At 41.4% G+C, this 16,166-nt stretch overlaps 1 pseudogene; it reads right to left on the reverse strand.

The window, feature by feature from the left end:
• Positions 1 to 3,868: 3,868 nt before the first annotated feature.
• The window catches only part of LOC109241376, a 29,053-nt pseudogene continuing 16,755 nt past the window's right edge, over positions 3,869 to 16,166 (reverse strand).

The following is a 16,166-nucleotide window of genomic DNA, read 5'->3' on the forward strand; positions in this document are numbered from 1 at the left end:
TTGAAGGGAAATCATGATTGAATTTAAGCAATCTCGGACATAATGACAGTCGATTTCAACTTAGTGCGCTCGTGAAAGACTGGATTCTTCGCAATGTGTAAGGCAGCTTGACTATCACAGTGGACAGGGACAGGGACCGAAGGATTGGCACCTAAATCACCAAGTAACCTTATCAGCCATGAGATTGGAGAAAAGAAGACTGATTCAACATTGTAAATTACAGAGATGCTGAAAATAATAAACAAACTCATAACTTCATGCTTTAGCATTTAAGAACAGTAGACAGACTCATTAAGTTGACGAAACAACATAATATTAAACCATTCATGAGCAGAATATATTCAAGGCCTAGAATAAGCTAAAGAAACTCCAAGCATTCCATATTTCATTCGTCCTTGGATCGAAAATTACAATATAAGTTGAGGAAGTTACCTAATTCGTAGAAATATAGGGAAAGCAACAACAACAACAACAACAACAACAACAACAACAACAACCCAGTAAAACTCCACTAGTGGGGTATAGGGAGGGTAGTGTGTACGCAGACCTTACTCATACCCCGAAGGAGTAGAGAGGCTATTTCCGAAAGACCCTCGGCTCAAGAGAATAAAAAGACAATGGAGACAAAATTAGTTTCATTACAGAAATCATAGGAAAAATAGGAACATAAAATGCAGAAGAAAATGCAAAGCAAAAACAATGGCTCGTAAATAGGTCCTGCACCGAAAAGAGCAAATAGTAAGAAACTAGCAACCGAGCAACAAACTAGCAAACAAACTCCAGTAAAACGAACCCAGCACCAGCAGTAAAATTTTAGCAGCAATCAGACCTAGAAATCAATAAGAAAACAAAAACCGATGATGTATTTGAAAGACTCAAAACTAAAGAAGAAATTTCAAGAGTTCATGTACTCTTTTCTGGAAAACTTTAGCTAAAAAAAGAGTATGTTGAGTATTTTTTATCAACTTTCAGTTGCCCTTTTTTTGGACTATTTTTTCTCTTTTTTAATGTGTGTAAAGATGTTCTTTAGGGTGTTAGAGTGTTCAAAAATCTGCCCCTTAATTGAAAGAAAGACCTCTCCTTTTATAGGAGAGGGTGGCATTCAATTAATATTGCAAACCTATCCAAAGGATAGATTTTCCACAAAAAATCTGTCCAAACAGTTTAATGGATAGATTTTTGGTCAAAAATCTGTCTAAAGGACAGTTTCTTTACCAACTGTGTATAGTGTTTGTGACAGTGTACTCAAAATAGCTATTAAAATAGTAAAACAAACCAAACATGGGCTCTACACTCAAGTACCCTCTGACTTTATCAACAAATAGTTGAATTCAAAACTCAAACCTTCAAACTAACCAACCTATGAATTGATACAGCAGAAACAAGATTTAAAAGATAACCGAAATAAGTATTCAAACTAAATAGATTGAAATCAATTCGATTTGTGCAAACTAACATGAACCGATTGAGATAACAAATTAAAGTGCAAAACAGAAGCTAAACGGGCATCGTTAAACTAATAGAGATTGATTAACAACAACTAAACAAACAACTATTTAAACAAACGATTCAACCAATCTTGTTGGTTCATAACATTCTGATAAACAACTAAGATAAACAGAGATGGCTAATCAACATACGTACTAATTCGACACTCTAATTAACAACAATTGACCAAAAGAGAAATCAAAGTTGCAAACTAAACCTATTACCATTAAAAATCAAAACTTAGTGAGGGAATGAAGGTTATACCCTACAAGCGCGCTTGAAACTGATTCGATCCACTAGAGGATGCCAGGTGGTGGCTGTCCGACCCCAAGGCACACGGTTCTTTTTGGAAGACGCTAAAAAAAGGAATTTCAGCATCTTGCCAAGAAGAAACAAGTTCCTTTGGATCGAAGAATAAGCTAAGACGGAGGGGCAGTGGTGGTTTCGGTGCGTCGCGGCAGTGGAGCAGTGATTGGTCGCCGGAAAAATTTCACCAAAAAATGACTATCAGAATTCAGTTCTAAGACTAATGTCGAATGGTAGATCGATGTAATGGACTTACAAAACTGAAATGCAAAATTGGCTAAATAATACTGAATTCTGAACGATCAGCTTTATTTATTGATCTTCAACTCTATTACATTGGACAATTACAAATTGATTAAGGAAATATAATCTGCAACTCTATTGTTAAGCTCAATCATGAAAGAAGAATGAAGTTGAGGTAAGAAGAAGAAGAAGAAGAAGAAGAAGAAGAAGAAGAAGAAGAAGAAGAAGAAGAAGAAGAAGAAGAAGAAGAAGGAGGAGGATCGAGAAGATAGAGAATGAGAGTTAGAATATTTGAGAGGGAGAAAGAAATGATACCGGTCCAAAACTGAATTATTTGGGCCCAAGCCAAATCTATTATAGCAGCCCATTCCACATAACAACCCACTAACTACCTAATTATTTCCACTGTTGGATCAAATAAATCTGAGCCCTTCGATCTTGTAATGAAGCCCTAATCTTTTATACATCTCCTCTTCAAACATAAGATTCTCAAACTTAACAATACCACCTCGTTCAAATCGGCCTTGTCCTCAAAGTCGGAACTGAGCTGCAAACACCGGAGATTGACCCTTGATATAACCCCAGTCCTCCCACGTAGCTTCATCCTCGCTAAGATTGGTCCAGTGCACAAGAACCTTCACAGTTGCTGAGTTATTGAACTTCACCATCCTCCTCTTCAAGATGGCTAAAGGCTGCACTAAGACTCGTCCATCACTGTCGCATACTGGAGGTTGCTTATTAGGCATGATCGTTGGTCCCACGCGGCGTTTCAACTAAGAGATGTGAAATACAGGGTAGATTTGAGACCCTGGTGGCAGATCCAACTGGTAAGCGACTGACTCTATCTTCTTTAATATTGTGTAAAGTCCATAGTATCTAGCATAAAGTTTTAGATTCTTTCTCATAGCTACGGAGGCTTGTCTGTAGGACTGTAGTTTAAGATAGACTAATTCCCCTTCATTTAATGATCTATCAGTCTTGTTTTGGTCTGCATAGAATTTTATGCGAGCTTGAGCTTGCACCAAGTTATCTTTGAGGTGTTGTAACATTTGTTGTCGTTCTGCTATGCATGCTCCCACTTGTGAGTGTTTTGAGTGAGGTAGAGATCCCAGTGGTATATGTGGAGGAATGAATCCATAGAGTGCCTGAGAGGGGGTAATTTTGAGGGAACTATGGTGGTTGATTTTATACCACCATTTAGCTAATGGCAGCCACTTGACCCATTGTTTGGGCTTTGAGAAGACCATAGATCTAAGATAGGACGGTAGACACCTGTTGATTCTTTAAGTCTGGCCGTCTGTTTGAGGGTGGTAAGCTGTAGACATGGTGAGTTTGGTACCCATATCCTTGAAAAGCTGCTGCCAGAAATGGCCGGTGAAAATGGGATCCCTGTCTAATACAATAGTCTTGGGCAGCCCGTGTAACTTGTAAACCTCCTTCAAAAAGAGGGTAGCCACATCATGGGATGTGTAAGGATGTTTTAGAGCTAAGAAATGGCCATATTTGGTCAGTCTATCCACCAATACAAAAATAGCATTCTTTTGGTTAGAGGATGGTAGACCCTCAATGAAATCTATGGCTATATCTTGCCAAGGTAATTCAGGAATAGGTAAGGGCTGTAGAAGCCCCGTAGGATGTACATTTTCTGTTTTGACTCTTTGTCACACTCAGAAACCCATTTGTTTATGTCAGCCTTCATGTTTGGCCAGTAGAATATAGAACTAATCCTCTTGTAAAGGCCCTGTTGACCCCAAAGGTGACTGGTGTAAGGCTTCAGATATCTATAGCCTTAGATCCACCCCTCTCCCTACATAAATCTTGTCTTCATATCTTATGATTCCTGAGTCAAAGTGAGCTTAGGTTTAGCTCCAGGTGTTGTAATTAGCTCAGTTATGAGCTGCAAGGCTGTAGGGTCATGCTCATAAGACTTCTCTATCTCCTTCATCCATGTAGGTTCTACTACAGAAATAGCACTTAGTGTAGGCTCCTCTTCCAATCTTCTAGATAGGACATCAGCTACCCTTTTTTCAGTGCCCTTTTTGTACTGGACCTCATAATCCAGTTCCAATAGTTTAGTTAGGCCCTTCTATTGTAGTGCAGTGGTTACCCTTTGTTCCAGTAGGTACTTCAAACTGTGGTGGTCAGTCCTAATTATGAAATGACTGCCTTGTAGATAATTTCTCCACCTGTCCACAGTAGATAACACAACTATGTATTCTTCTCATAGGTTGACAGCCCCAAGTGTCTAGGAGCTAGTGCTTTGCTGAAAAAAGCAATGGGCCTGCCTTCTTGCATCAACACTGAACCCATCCCTCTTGCACAAGCATCAGTCTCAATGATAAATGTTTTAGTAAAGTTTGCTAGAGCTAATACATGAGCTATTATGATGGCTTCCTTAAGCTGAGAAAATGCTTGTTCAGCTTCTTGATTCCATTGGAAGGCATTCTTCCTCGGTAGGTTGGTTAGAGGTTTGATAATGATTCCATAGGACTTAATGAACCTTCTGTAATAGCCAGTCAGTCCCAGAAATCCCCTTAAGTCTTTAATTGATTTGGGTACAGGCCAAGTGGACATAGCCTCAATTTTGGAAGGGTCAGTGGCCACTCCTTCTCCAGATATAATGTGGCCTAAGTAATCCACCTTAGGTTGCCCAAATGAACACTTGGACATCTTGGTATAGAGTTTTTCTACTCTTAGTACCCTTAATACCTTTCTAAGATGGATCACATGAGTATTAATTGAAGAACTGTAGACCAAAATGTCATCAAAGAATACCAAAAAAAAATTCTCAAGTATGGTTTAAAAACTTGATTCATTAAGGACTGAAAAGTGGCTAGGGCATTAGTTAGGCCAAAAGGCATAACTCTGAATTCATAGTGCCCCAAGTGAGTCCTAAATGATGTTTTATAGATGTCTCCTACCCCCATTCTAATCTGATGATATCCTGCCCTTAAATCACTTTTAGAGTATATGCATGACCCACATAGTTCATCCATAAAACTATCCACTAGAGGAATAGGAAACTTGTCTTTTATGGTCATGTTATTTAGTTCTCTATAGTCAATACAAAACCTCCAGCTTCCATCTTTCTTCTTAACTAGCAGAACAGGAGAAGAGAAAGGGGAGTGGCTTGTCTGGATAAGCCCATTGTGGAGCATGTCATTAATCTGTTTTTCTATCTTATTCTTCTGGAAAAAACTATACCTGTAAGGCCTTATATTGACTGGATTAGCTTCTGTTTTCAGGGGAATGTGGTGATCATGATTCCTCCTTGGAGGCAGAGTTGTAGGTTCAGCAAATACATCTGGAAACTGCTGAATGACTAAGCTGACAGGTGCAGGTATATTCTCTTTGCTCTGTTCTTCTGAAGCTGAAATTGTGAACAGATGAGCCCACACTGTCTTCCCCCTTTTAATAAGTTGTTTCACCCCATAAAAAATCTAATTTAAAAGGGATTATTTACCTTAGAGGAGATTAAATCAGGATCGTTGGATCTTGAGAATTTAAGGGCTGAGATTGGATCTTGGTTTCACTTAATGAAACGACGTAGTTTTGTTCGAAACTACGTTGTTTGAAAACCTTTCCTAGTAGCCACTTAATAGGAATTAAAATTGCACTCTTAGTCACCTAACCATTTCAATTTCAACCCATTTTCTTTTAATCCTATATTCCTATCTTATTAAACTATAATCTAATTAACCTAAATACCAACTAATAAAATAAAACCTATTAAAACTCATTAGCTAACAATTGAATTAATTATATGAGAAATTAATTTGATTAACTTATCAAAGAATTAGTCAATTAAAAGAGCACACACAAAAAGAAAAGTATTTTTTTGGTATTTTTATGACAAGAAATTCAATTTAAATGGCACAAAATATAAGAAAAATAATAATTGAAGGAGAATTAATATTAACAACTTTAGGAGCATTTGAATGGTACAAAAATTAGGTATTCATAGTTCCCTCTAATAACAAGTCTTGCCTTGTACCTTTCTATAGACCCATCAGCCCTTTGATTGATTTTGTACACCCATTTGCAAGGGATAGGTTTCTTATGAGGAGGAAGAGGGACAATATCCCAAGTCTGATTAGCCTCAAGTGGATGGAACTCTTTAAGCATAGCTTCTTGACAAGCAAGGTGAGAAGCTACTTGTTGATAGAACTGGGATTCTTGCAAATGCAACTCACTAGAAGAAATCTGAGGAACCACAGAAACAGGTGATCACGGCCAACCCTGCACTACTATTAAGTAGCGAGAGAGGTCGAAGAAGCTTTTACCCGACTAAGGTCGGGATCGAATTCCACAGAGAGATAGATATTGAAGTTGGGTGTCTATCTAAAGTGGAGTTGTGTGTTTGCTCCAAATTGCACTTCTACACATTTTTGGGTTTAATTATGATTCTAATTCTATAAACTACAATGCTCAATTAAACTACTATAAGCTAGGATTAAACTATTGCAAGTTGTTCAAATGTTTAAAAGGCACTAGGGTAGTGACCTTCGCCTAGGTGGTCAATTAACGGAATCTTGAGTCTAAAGCTAGATTGACACATTTGGGGAGTATGATATAACCATTGCTCGATTTTACTCACTCTATACCTCTCGGTAGTTCGAGTGATTTTGCCCGAATTGACTTTCTCAAGACCAATTGGGTATGCGAATTTGCACAAGCAATTGAGGATCAAGTCGGGTATTACGATCTCTCGGTTTAACCCTTTAATTGGGGCTATCAATTCTCTTGAGTACGCCCCAATTCCTTGTTGGACTAATTCTAGAGACTTAGGCTCTCTTTCTCAAGAAGAGCAAAAGTCAACTAAACACAAACTAGTGTTTGCAACCACTAATTTAGCAATTAAACATGGAATTAGCCCAAATATCAAACACCCATAGTCAATCAAGCTCTAAAATACAAGACCCATCAATTACCCACACTAGGGTTGAGCCACAACCCTAGCTGATGGGTCTAGCTACTCATAATTAGAGAAAGAAATAAAGAAATAGATGAAGAAAAACTCATATTAATTAATTACTAAATTAAACTTGAAGATTCAATGTTGAAATGAAGAGAAAATTGCCCAAAATAGCTAAAGAAACGGAAGTCACAAGCGCAGCCTTCAGTAATTACAATCTGCTTAACCTAAAAATGGAAAAGAAGCTATCTATACTAAGCTGAAATGTCTGGACAAAAATACCCCTGCGGGTTTAGTGCGGACCGCACAAAATCGTGTGCGGCAGCACTAGGGCTTTGAACTTGACAAAGCTGCTCTCTGAACTTGGGCAATGCGGACCGCAAAGAATGGACTGCGGCCGCGATGGCTTCTAGTGCGGTTCGCATGAAATGGAGTGCGGACCGCATTGGCTTCAATCTGCGAGAATAGCAACTCTCTGATTCTTGATTGTGTGGACCGCACTAAATCGAGTGCGGCCGCAGTAACTTCAGTGCGGACCGCATTAAATCCCCTGCGGCCACATTGCCTGATTTGCCTGAGTTGCATACTCTCTGAACCTCACTTGTGCGGACAGCACTGGCCTTGTTTTGCCTGAGCTTTGTCTTGCCTTGATACTTGTGAAGGTTTTACTCCTTTTGAGCCGATCATTGACATCTTGTCACTTTGTTGATCAAACCTGCAATCAAGCACAACTTGTGAGCCTTTTGGGACTATTTTGTACAAATTTCTAATCAAAACATAAGCAAGGAGGAGTATAAAGTGTATCAAAATTCCTAGTTATCAAATCCCCCAAACTTAAGCTTTTGCTTGTCCTCAAGCAAACAAAATAAGACCCACCCCTTAAGAGAAAATCCAAGATAATTCAGTTATCCTAAAGTGACCTCATCTAGCATCAATTGGGACTAACAATTGCCCTCAATACACATGAATCATTATCAACATTTACTCTTTTAAAACACCATGGATCAAGTGTGACACAACAGCATCAAGAGTTGACTCAACACATCAAAGGACTCTTTCTATTACTTTAGTCATTGTGGAACCCAAATTCACACATCCTCAGCTCTCCCTAAGCAAACCTCACCTTTAGAATAGTGGCACTCATAACGAGGTTAATGGAAATTCACTCATCCCTGTCAATGAAAAGTCATAAGTCCGGCACTAAGTACCATATGCTTGCCCCTTATGTAAGTCACCATTAATGTAAGCTTCATTCAACTAGAGATCATATAGGGCTTTTGTGGAGACATAGTGAAGGCTTTTGGTTCCGGGTAGGCAATTTTTGGTCTAAGTAGGTTTAATCTTCCCCTAAGCACTTCTTTTGTTTTATTTTGGCACAAATTCACTTGACTCTTTGAGTCTTTTCACTTCTTTCAAGGGGTAAGAGAGACACACTGTCACTCTTTTTTATACATTTCAAATCTTTTTTCCTTTCTCAATTTTCCACACCTTTCATTCTTTGCTTTTCTTGAATCCCTTTTTTATTCATTTCCACATTGAGTATTCTTTTTGTCTTTTTGCTTTTCTTTCTTTTTCATTGCCTTTTCTTTTCTTCATTTTGTACCTTTTTACCACTTTGTTTCAATCCTTGTCTCTTTCCCCAAACTTATACTTTTGCTAAGTGCTAAGGAAAGATCGGGTGCCAAGAGAGGGTAAAGGCTTGTATCATGGTTCTTGAAGGAAAAAGGTTTAAGGCTCAAAAGGGTTGACTAGGGATTTTATCTTTGGTAGGCTATGAAAGTGTTTAAGCTATCATTTGGATCAAGGAGAGCCTATAATCATGTCACAAGTCAAAATTCACTTAGGATTTCGCATCAACAAACATTCAGGGCAAGTTCTAGACCAATGACTCGGGACTTGGACTTGCAATGCAATTTCTCGCCACACACGCTATGGGATTGCTAAAGACACAGAGTCGGGGGCCCACAACAACCTTAGACAAGATTTGAGCACACAATGGTCCCGAAAAACCACTTGATGATTATCGGTCAACACAAGAGTCTCAGGGTCACGACTTTTACCATCCTAAACACAATAATTTGTTTTTGACCATGAGATCAAAGGCAAATGTGCTAGGCCCAAGTGAAGCTTTGCTTGAGGCACCCTTAACCACTAACTACTAAAAGGCCAAAAAGAAAAGAAAAACAGACCCAAACCCTTAAGAAGGTTGTCACGAAATCTATCATTGGGAAGAGCCACCCGGTTCACACAAACTCCATCTCTGGAAAGAACCGTGGCATTAAGAAAACCAAAGGTTTATTGCAAACGTTCAAACAAGAAGCTACGAACATAAATAAGAAGCTAAGAACGAAAAATTGCAAAAAGTAAAATGAATATGTACAAGAGGGGATTTGATCGAATATACAATAGATGGGATGAATATGTACAATGTAACATAACTTTATATACAGACCCAAAGTAAAATAAAAGTGCGAGAAATGTAACGAAATGTTGAAATTATATACAAACCAAAGATGAAAAACCAAGAAAGCATAATAATTGTCAAATATATACAATCATCCAAATCCAAAAAAAAGTAGGGCCTACCCCCTCAAATGAAAGCTGGCATTGTCCCCAGTGCCAACTAAACTAATAAAGCACCAAAAAGAGAATGAAAAAGGATATAGAGACTCCCTATGGCCTGTCTGTCTGCAGGGGCTCCTGAGTGGTCCTTGGGTCCTCACTGTGCTCGGGAACCTCAGACTGGTTCCTTATGGCCTGCTGCTCTGTTGCTGGGACCTGGGCCTGGACGTGGACAGGCTCTTGAGGTGCATCCTGTGGCTGACTGGAGGAGGCCTCCGGTGGGTCTGCCAACAGGATGACTGCATCGTCCGCTCGGGGAATCATCCTCCTCCTCTTGGAAGGCCTCTGAGACTGCTCTGGCTAGGGATGAGCTGCTGGTGCAGGGTCCTGAAGTAGTAAATCCAAAGGTAGCTGGTCTGCCTTCAACCGATCAACATCAATCCTCAACTCCTTCACGGACTCCTTGGAGGCCCGTGTCTTTCTCAACTTCTTGTGCTCCTTAGCAAGCTCCTTGAGAGCCTTGCTATGTGAATCAACAGCAGTACTGAGCACCTTCTAGTTTTCGAGGATTTTCTTTTGGTTGGCTAGAATCTCTTTGAGAGAATCCTCTATGGACTGTAGGACCTGCGGAGGTGGAGGAGCCGACTGAGCCTCTACTGTGGTAGTGAGGATAGACAACTCGGATGACGCTGTCTCCATCCAGTTGTTTATATTGAGAAGAGCTTGGCTCAGTCGGTGGGCAGTCACTGGGTAAGCTCGGGAGGAGGGAATCTCTGGATCTGCTGAGGTGGATGGGCCAGGAGGGATGTCTGTGGAAGTGGAGGCAGGCTGAGCAGGGGCCACTACGACAACTGGCTCTTCAGACTGGCCAGTTGAAGCAGTAGCTATTCCCTTAAAGTTCTTGCTCATTGGGTTGTCATCCCCCTGCATGCTGTACCAGGAGAATGGGGCCTTCGCTTTGACCGTTATGTCGAATGGCCTCTTTTCAACTTTGAGGTCCCTGAAGTACATAGTCAGAAAGCTAGGGAAAGGGTAGTTTCTGTCATGCTCACTGCCCACAATTGTGATTATCCTAGACATTACATTTCCCACATTGATCGGGTACCCCGCCATGATCGAAGCCACCAACACTGCCTGGTGAAGAGGGAGGGAGTTATCATGAGTGGTCGCGTCCAGTCTGCTGCATATAAAGTTTCCCACCCCTTTGCCTCGAAGTTCAAACTACATTTCAGAATCTTGACGCCCGCATTCAACCAATCGAGTGTGGTACCTGGGATTGCCAGATACTGTGCCAACCAGGGACGGACCTCCTCGCCCAATTCCATCTTTGCCATATAAAGTGTCTCTTCCTCCCCATCAAAGCCTAGATAATCATTTATTGTCATCCCGTCAAACAACACTTTCAGGTTTCGCACCTTGGTCACCTTGGTGCCCTTTTTCATGTGGGCAACATTGGTGTAGAATTCCTTGACCAAGTGCTCATTGGCATCTAGACACTCACTCAAAAAGTACTCCCAACCAATTCTCTCCCTAAACTGCCTCCTCACATTGGGGTTGTGAGGTAGCAAGTCTCTATCCACAAAACTCCTTTCCGGGATCAACTTCCTCGCCGGCCACCATTCCCGGAATTTATGATACGCTACTTCACTCACGAAACGATCTTGCCATGCCTCCGGTTTCCTAGTTCTATCAACCCTGCCAACCAGAGGTTCACCCCCTTCTCCTACATCTCCTTCTCCTCCTACTTCCTCAGCGTCTCCTACTACACCCTGTCCAGATAATGAAGCTGTGGGAGAGGTGGAGTAGTCCCCACTACCTTCAGCTGAGCCTTCAGACGAACCAGAAGATACATTCACTAACGCTTGGGCAGTGGGGGGAGGTGGAGGAGTGTCTGTTAGCCTGAACCTCTCCAGCCAGTCTTCAATGTAGTCTGGCACGGAGTTTGAAGAAATCTCCTGGGAGGGTTCATACTCACTCCCCAAGGACTGGGAAGCAGCTCTATCAGCGGCCTGAATTGCTTTCCTTGTTGCCTTAATTGCCTCTCGAACTTTGGGGATTAATTTTATCTTTCCACGTCCCCTCCCCCGGGAAGACTCTCCTCTGCCTGGTTGTTTAGCACCCTGGCCTTTTGATTTTACCATTGTCTGCAAACACAATCCAATAAGCTTGTTAGTATTAGTAGAAGCAGTGAAGAGCAGAGTTGCAGAAAAAAAATTTGCAGACAGTTGCAGAAGTTATGCAATGCGGACCGCACAAAATGGAGTGCGGTCGCACAGAGGTCAATGCGGACCGCACAAAATGGTAATGCGGTCCACACAGAGGTGGGGTTGAGACTACCCACTCTCTGTATCCATGCAGTGCGGACCGCACAAAATGTAGTGGCACAAAATGTAGTGCGGCCGCAGTCCCCAAACTTCCGAGAACCAACACTCAGCAGTGCGGTCCGCACAGAATCGACCGCGGTCCGCACTGAGTGCCCAGAATCAACACTAACTTAGGGTTCCATGTAATTTGATTTTAAGTCCAAATTTACACCTAAGAAAGGTTCCTATATGTTTACCCAGTGTTTTTAACTACCTAATGCTACTTTAATCAAGAAATTAACTAACCTAATTCTACCAAATTGAAAGACATACGGGAAGAACATGATAAGAAGCAAGAAAACAAGAAGTAAAAGAAAAATCACAAAATTAAAACAATTAAAAAGAATGTGATGTTACCAGATGTAAGAAGCAATGAAGATGATCAAGTCCAAACAGTTAATTGCAAGTAAAAGAAATGATGAACAGTGTTTTTAGAGGTTCTGAGAGTCAAGGGTTCGAAAAGTGTAACAGGAGGACCTCAGGCCCTATTTATAGAAAAGGACCTGGGGCCCATCTTACCAACCCAGTGCGGACCGCACAAAATCGACTACGGTCCGCATCACTCAGCATGTTTCAAAGCTTGAGAAGGCAACCACTACGGTCCGCACAAAATGGAATGCGGCCGCAGTGGTCCACCGCGGACCGCACAAAATGGACTGCGGCCGCGGTGGCAAACTTCAAAGAGTTGTTATTTTCACCCTTTCTTCAGTGCGGTACGCACTAAATGTAGTGCGGCCGCATTGAAAACTTCAGAGACCTGAATATTTTGTCCACTATGTCCTACACTGTATCAACACAAGCCTATAACATCTCACAACTAGTTAGTCCAAAATAAAACCTATCCTACAATGAAAAACAACGAAAAACAAGAAGAAGAACACATGGGTTGCCTCCCAAGAAGCGTCTGATTTAACGTCGCGGCACGACGCATGTTACCATCCAATCATTTGAAATGAACAAGAGCCACCACATGGCTATCATCAAACTTTCCCAAATAGTGCTTGACCGTATGCCCATTCACTCTAAAAACTTCCCCACTTTTGTTCTTTAAATCAAGAGCACCAAATGGGGTCACACACACTATTTCAAACGGTCCGTTCCACTTTGACTTTAGCTTTCCCGGGAACAACCATAGCCGAGAGTTGAATAAGAACACCAAATCCCCCACCTTGAACTCCTTTCCCTGAGTATATTTGTCATGAAGGTATTTCATTTTATCCTTATACAGGGACGAACTAGAGTAGGCATGGAATCTAAATTCGTCAAGTTCATTGAGTTGCTCCACCCGAAGATTAGCAGCTACATCCCAATCAAGGTTCAACTTCTTTAAGGCCCACATGGCCTTGTGCTCTAACTCCACTGGTAAATGACAAGCTTTTCCAAACACCAACTGGTATGGCGACATACCAATCAGAGTCTTGTAAGCAGTCCGGTAAGCCCATAGAGCATCATCCAACTTCTTAGACCAATCGGTCCTATTTGCATTGACTGTTTTAGACAGAATATTCTTGATTTCCCTGTTTGAGACTTCAACTTGGCCACTCGCCTGAGGATGATAAGGAGTAGACACTTTGTGGTTGACACCATACTTGGCAAGAAAGGTTTCAAAAGCTCTATTGCAATAATGCGATCCTCCATCACTTATAATTGCACGAGGAGTGCCAAACCTTGTAAAAATGCTCTTCTTTAGAAATGCAACCACACTCCTAGCTTCATTGTTAGGCAAAGCCACGGCCTCGACCCATTTAAGACATGATCAACCGCTACAAGAATGTAGGTGTTTCCGCACGAGCTTACAAATGGGCCCATGAAATCAATACCCCGTACATCAAAGATATCCACTTCTAGAATGGTGTTTAGAGGCATCTCATCTTTTTTCGAAATACCGCCCGCTCTTTGACATTGGTCACACCTTCTCACTAAATCACTTGCATCTTTGTACAAAGTTGGCCAATAAAATCCACAACTTAGAATTTTTGAAGCTGTCCTCGCCCCTCCATGATGGCCTCCATAGGGGAAGGAATGACAAGCCTCTAGAATGCTAGATTGCTCCTCCTCAGGTACATACCTCCGGATCACTCCGTCGGTGCAAATCTTGAACAGGTATGGCTCATCCCAATAGAAGTCCAGACTGTCACGTTTGAGCTTCTTCCTTTGGTTAGAAGAGAGCTCACACGGGATGATGCCAGTCACAAGGAAATTAGCAACATCCGCAAACCATGGCATATCACTCATCGACACAGAAAGTAGCTGCTCATCGGGAAATGTATCATTAATCTCTAGGCCATCACACGGCCTTCCTTCCTCCTCCAAACGGGACAAGTGATCCGCCACTTGGTTTTCACTACCTTTCCGGTCCACAATTTTCAAATCAAACTCTTGAAGTAATAAGACCCATCACATCAGTCTAGCTTTGGGGTCTTTCTTTGTCATCAAATACCTAAGAGTTGCATGATCGGTGTGCACTATGACTTTGGCTCCCATAAGATATGACCGAAACTTTTCCATTGCGAACACAATAGCCAACAACTCTTTCTTAGTTACCGTGTAGTTCCTTTGAGCCTCATTCATTATCTTGCTCGCATAGTATACCGGATGAAACATTTTGTGCACTCTTTGACCCAAAACTGCCCCAACCGCAACATCACTCGCGTCGCACATGAGCTCGAAAGGCAAGCTCCAATTGGGTGCGGTAATGATCGGGGTGGTGGTCAACTTATGCTTAAGGAGTTCAAAGGCTTGCGCATACATCCCTCATCAAACACGAACTTGGCATCCTTTTCTAGCAGCTTGCACAAAGGATTTACTACCTTCGAAAAGTCCTTGATAAACCGCCGGTAGAACCCCGCATGCCCAAGAAAACTTCTAACCCCCTTGACAGAAGTAGGGGGAGGAAGTCTTGAAATTACCTCAATTTTGGCTTTGTCAACCTCAATACCATTTTTTGAATTTTTATGACCCAAAACTATTCCATCCTCAACCATGAAGTGGCATTTTTCCCAATTTAGCACAAGATTGGTGTCTTCACACCGGGCCAATACTCTATCCAAATTTTTCAGACACTCATCGAATGAATCACCCACAACACTGATGTCGTCCATGAACACCTCCAAAATATCTTCCACCATATCAGTGAAAATGGCCATCATACACCGTTAGAATGTTGTCGGTGCATTGCACAACCCAAAGGGAATCCGAGAAAAAGCAAAGGTGCCATATGGACAAGTAAAGGTTGTCTTCTCCTGATCCTCTGGAGCTATCAAAATTTGATTGTACCCTGAATACCCATCCAAGAAACAATAGAAAACACGCCCAACAAGACGATCGCTAAGCATCTGGTCAAGGAAAGGCAATGGGAAGTGATCTTTGCTGGTCACCTTGTTCAGCTTGCGGTAGTCCATGCAGACCCTCCATCCGGTCACTGTCCGGGTTGGGATAAATTCATTATTAGCATTGGTCACCACGGTTATACTACCCTTTTTTGGCACACACTGCATTAGTGAAGTCCACGAGCTGTCAGAGATAGGATACACCACAACGGCATCTAACCACTTGATCACCTCCTTTTTCACAACTATTGCATTGCCTCATGCAGCCTCCTTTGATGTTCCAAGGAGGGTTTTGCATTATCTTCCAGAATAATCTTGTGCATACAGAATGCGGGGCTTATTCCCCGAATATCAGCTAAAGTCCATCTAATTGCCTTTTTCCGCTTTTTGAGCACCGTCAATATGGAATCTACCTGCATGTTAGTAAGATAAGAGGAAAGAATAACTGGTAAAGTTGAATTAGGGCCTAAGAATTCATACCTGAGGTGTGGAGGCAATGGCTTCAACTCCAACACTGGAGGTTCCTCAATTGAAGGCTTTGTTGGAGGGTCTTTCTATTTTAAAGATCCAAAGAGAGTTTCCTAGGCTCATGTTGCGACCAAAAATACTCACGCAAGTGCACATGATCGTCAAGTAATAAAGTAGTGAGTAGAGTATCGTTCCCACGAAGACTTGTGATTAACTATTGACTGATTCAAACTCAATTAACTTATCGATCCAAGAGGTTTTTCACAAAATATAGACGTAACTAATTTACTACCTAAAACTATCAAGCAATGAATAACTAGAAATCAACCAATATAAATAGCAATTTCGAATAACAATCAGTAGGAGAGAATATTCCAGGGTCACGGGTTAGCTAACAATCATGTTGCGGTCTTGGCTTAAAATAACTAATTGATTTATCTGGATTGTTGATTGACAGGGTTGATATTACTCATAAGAATCTGTCGAGTTCTT

The sequence above is a fragment of the Nicotiana attenuata genome, unplaced genomic scaffold (assembly GCF_001879085.1).
Source record: "Nicotiana attenuata strain UT unplaced genomic scaffold, NIATTr2, whole genome shotgun sequence".
Classification (NCBI taxonomy): domain Eukaryota; kingdom Viridiplantae; phylum Streptophyta; class Magnoliopsida; order Solanales; family Solanaceae; genus Nicotiana; species Nicotiana attenuata.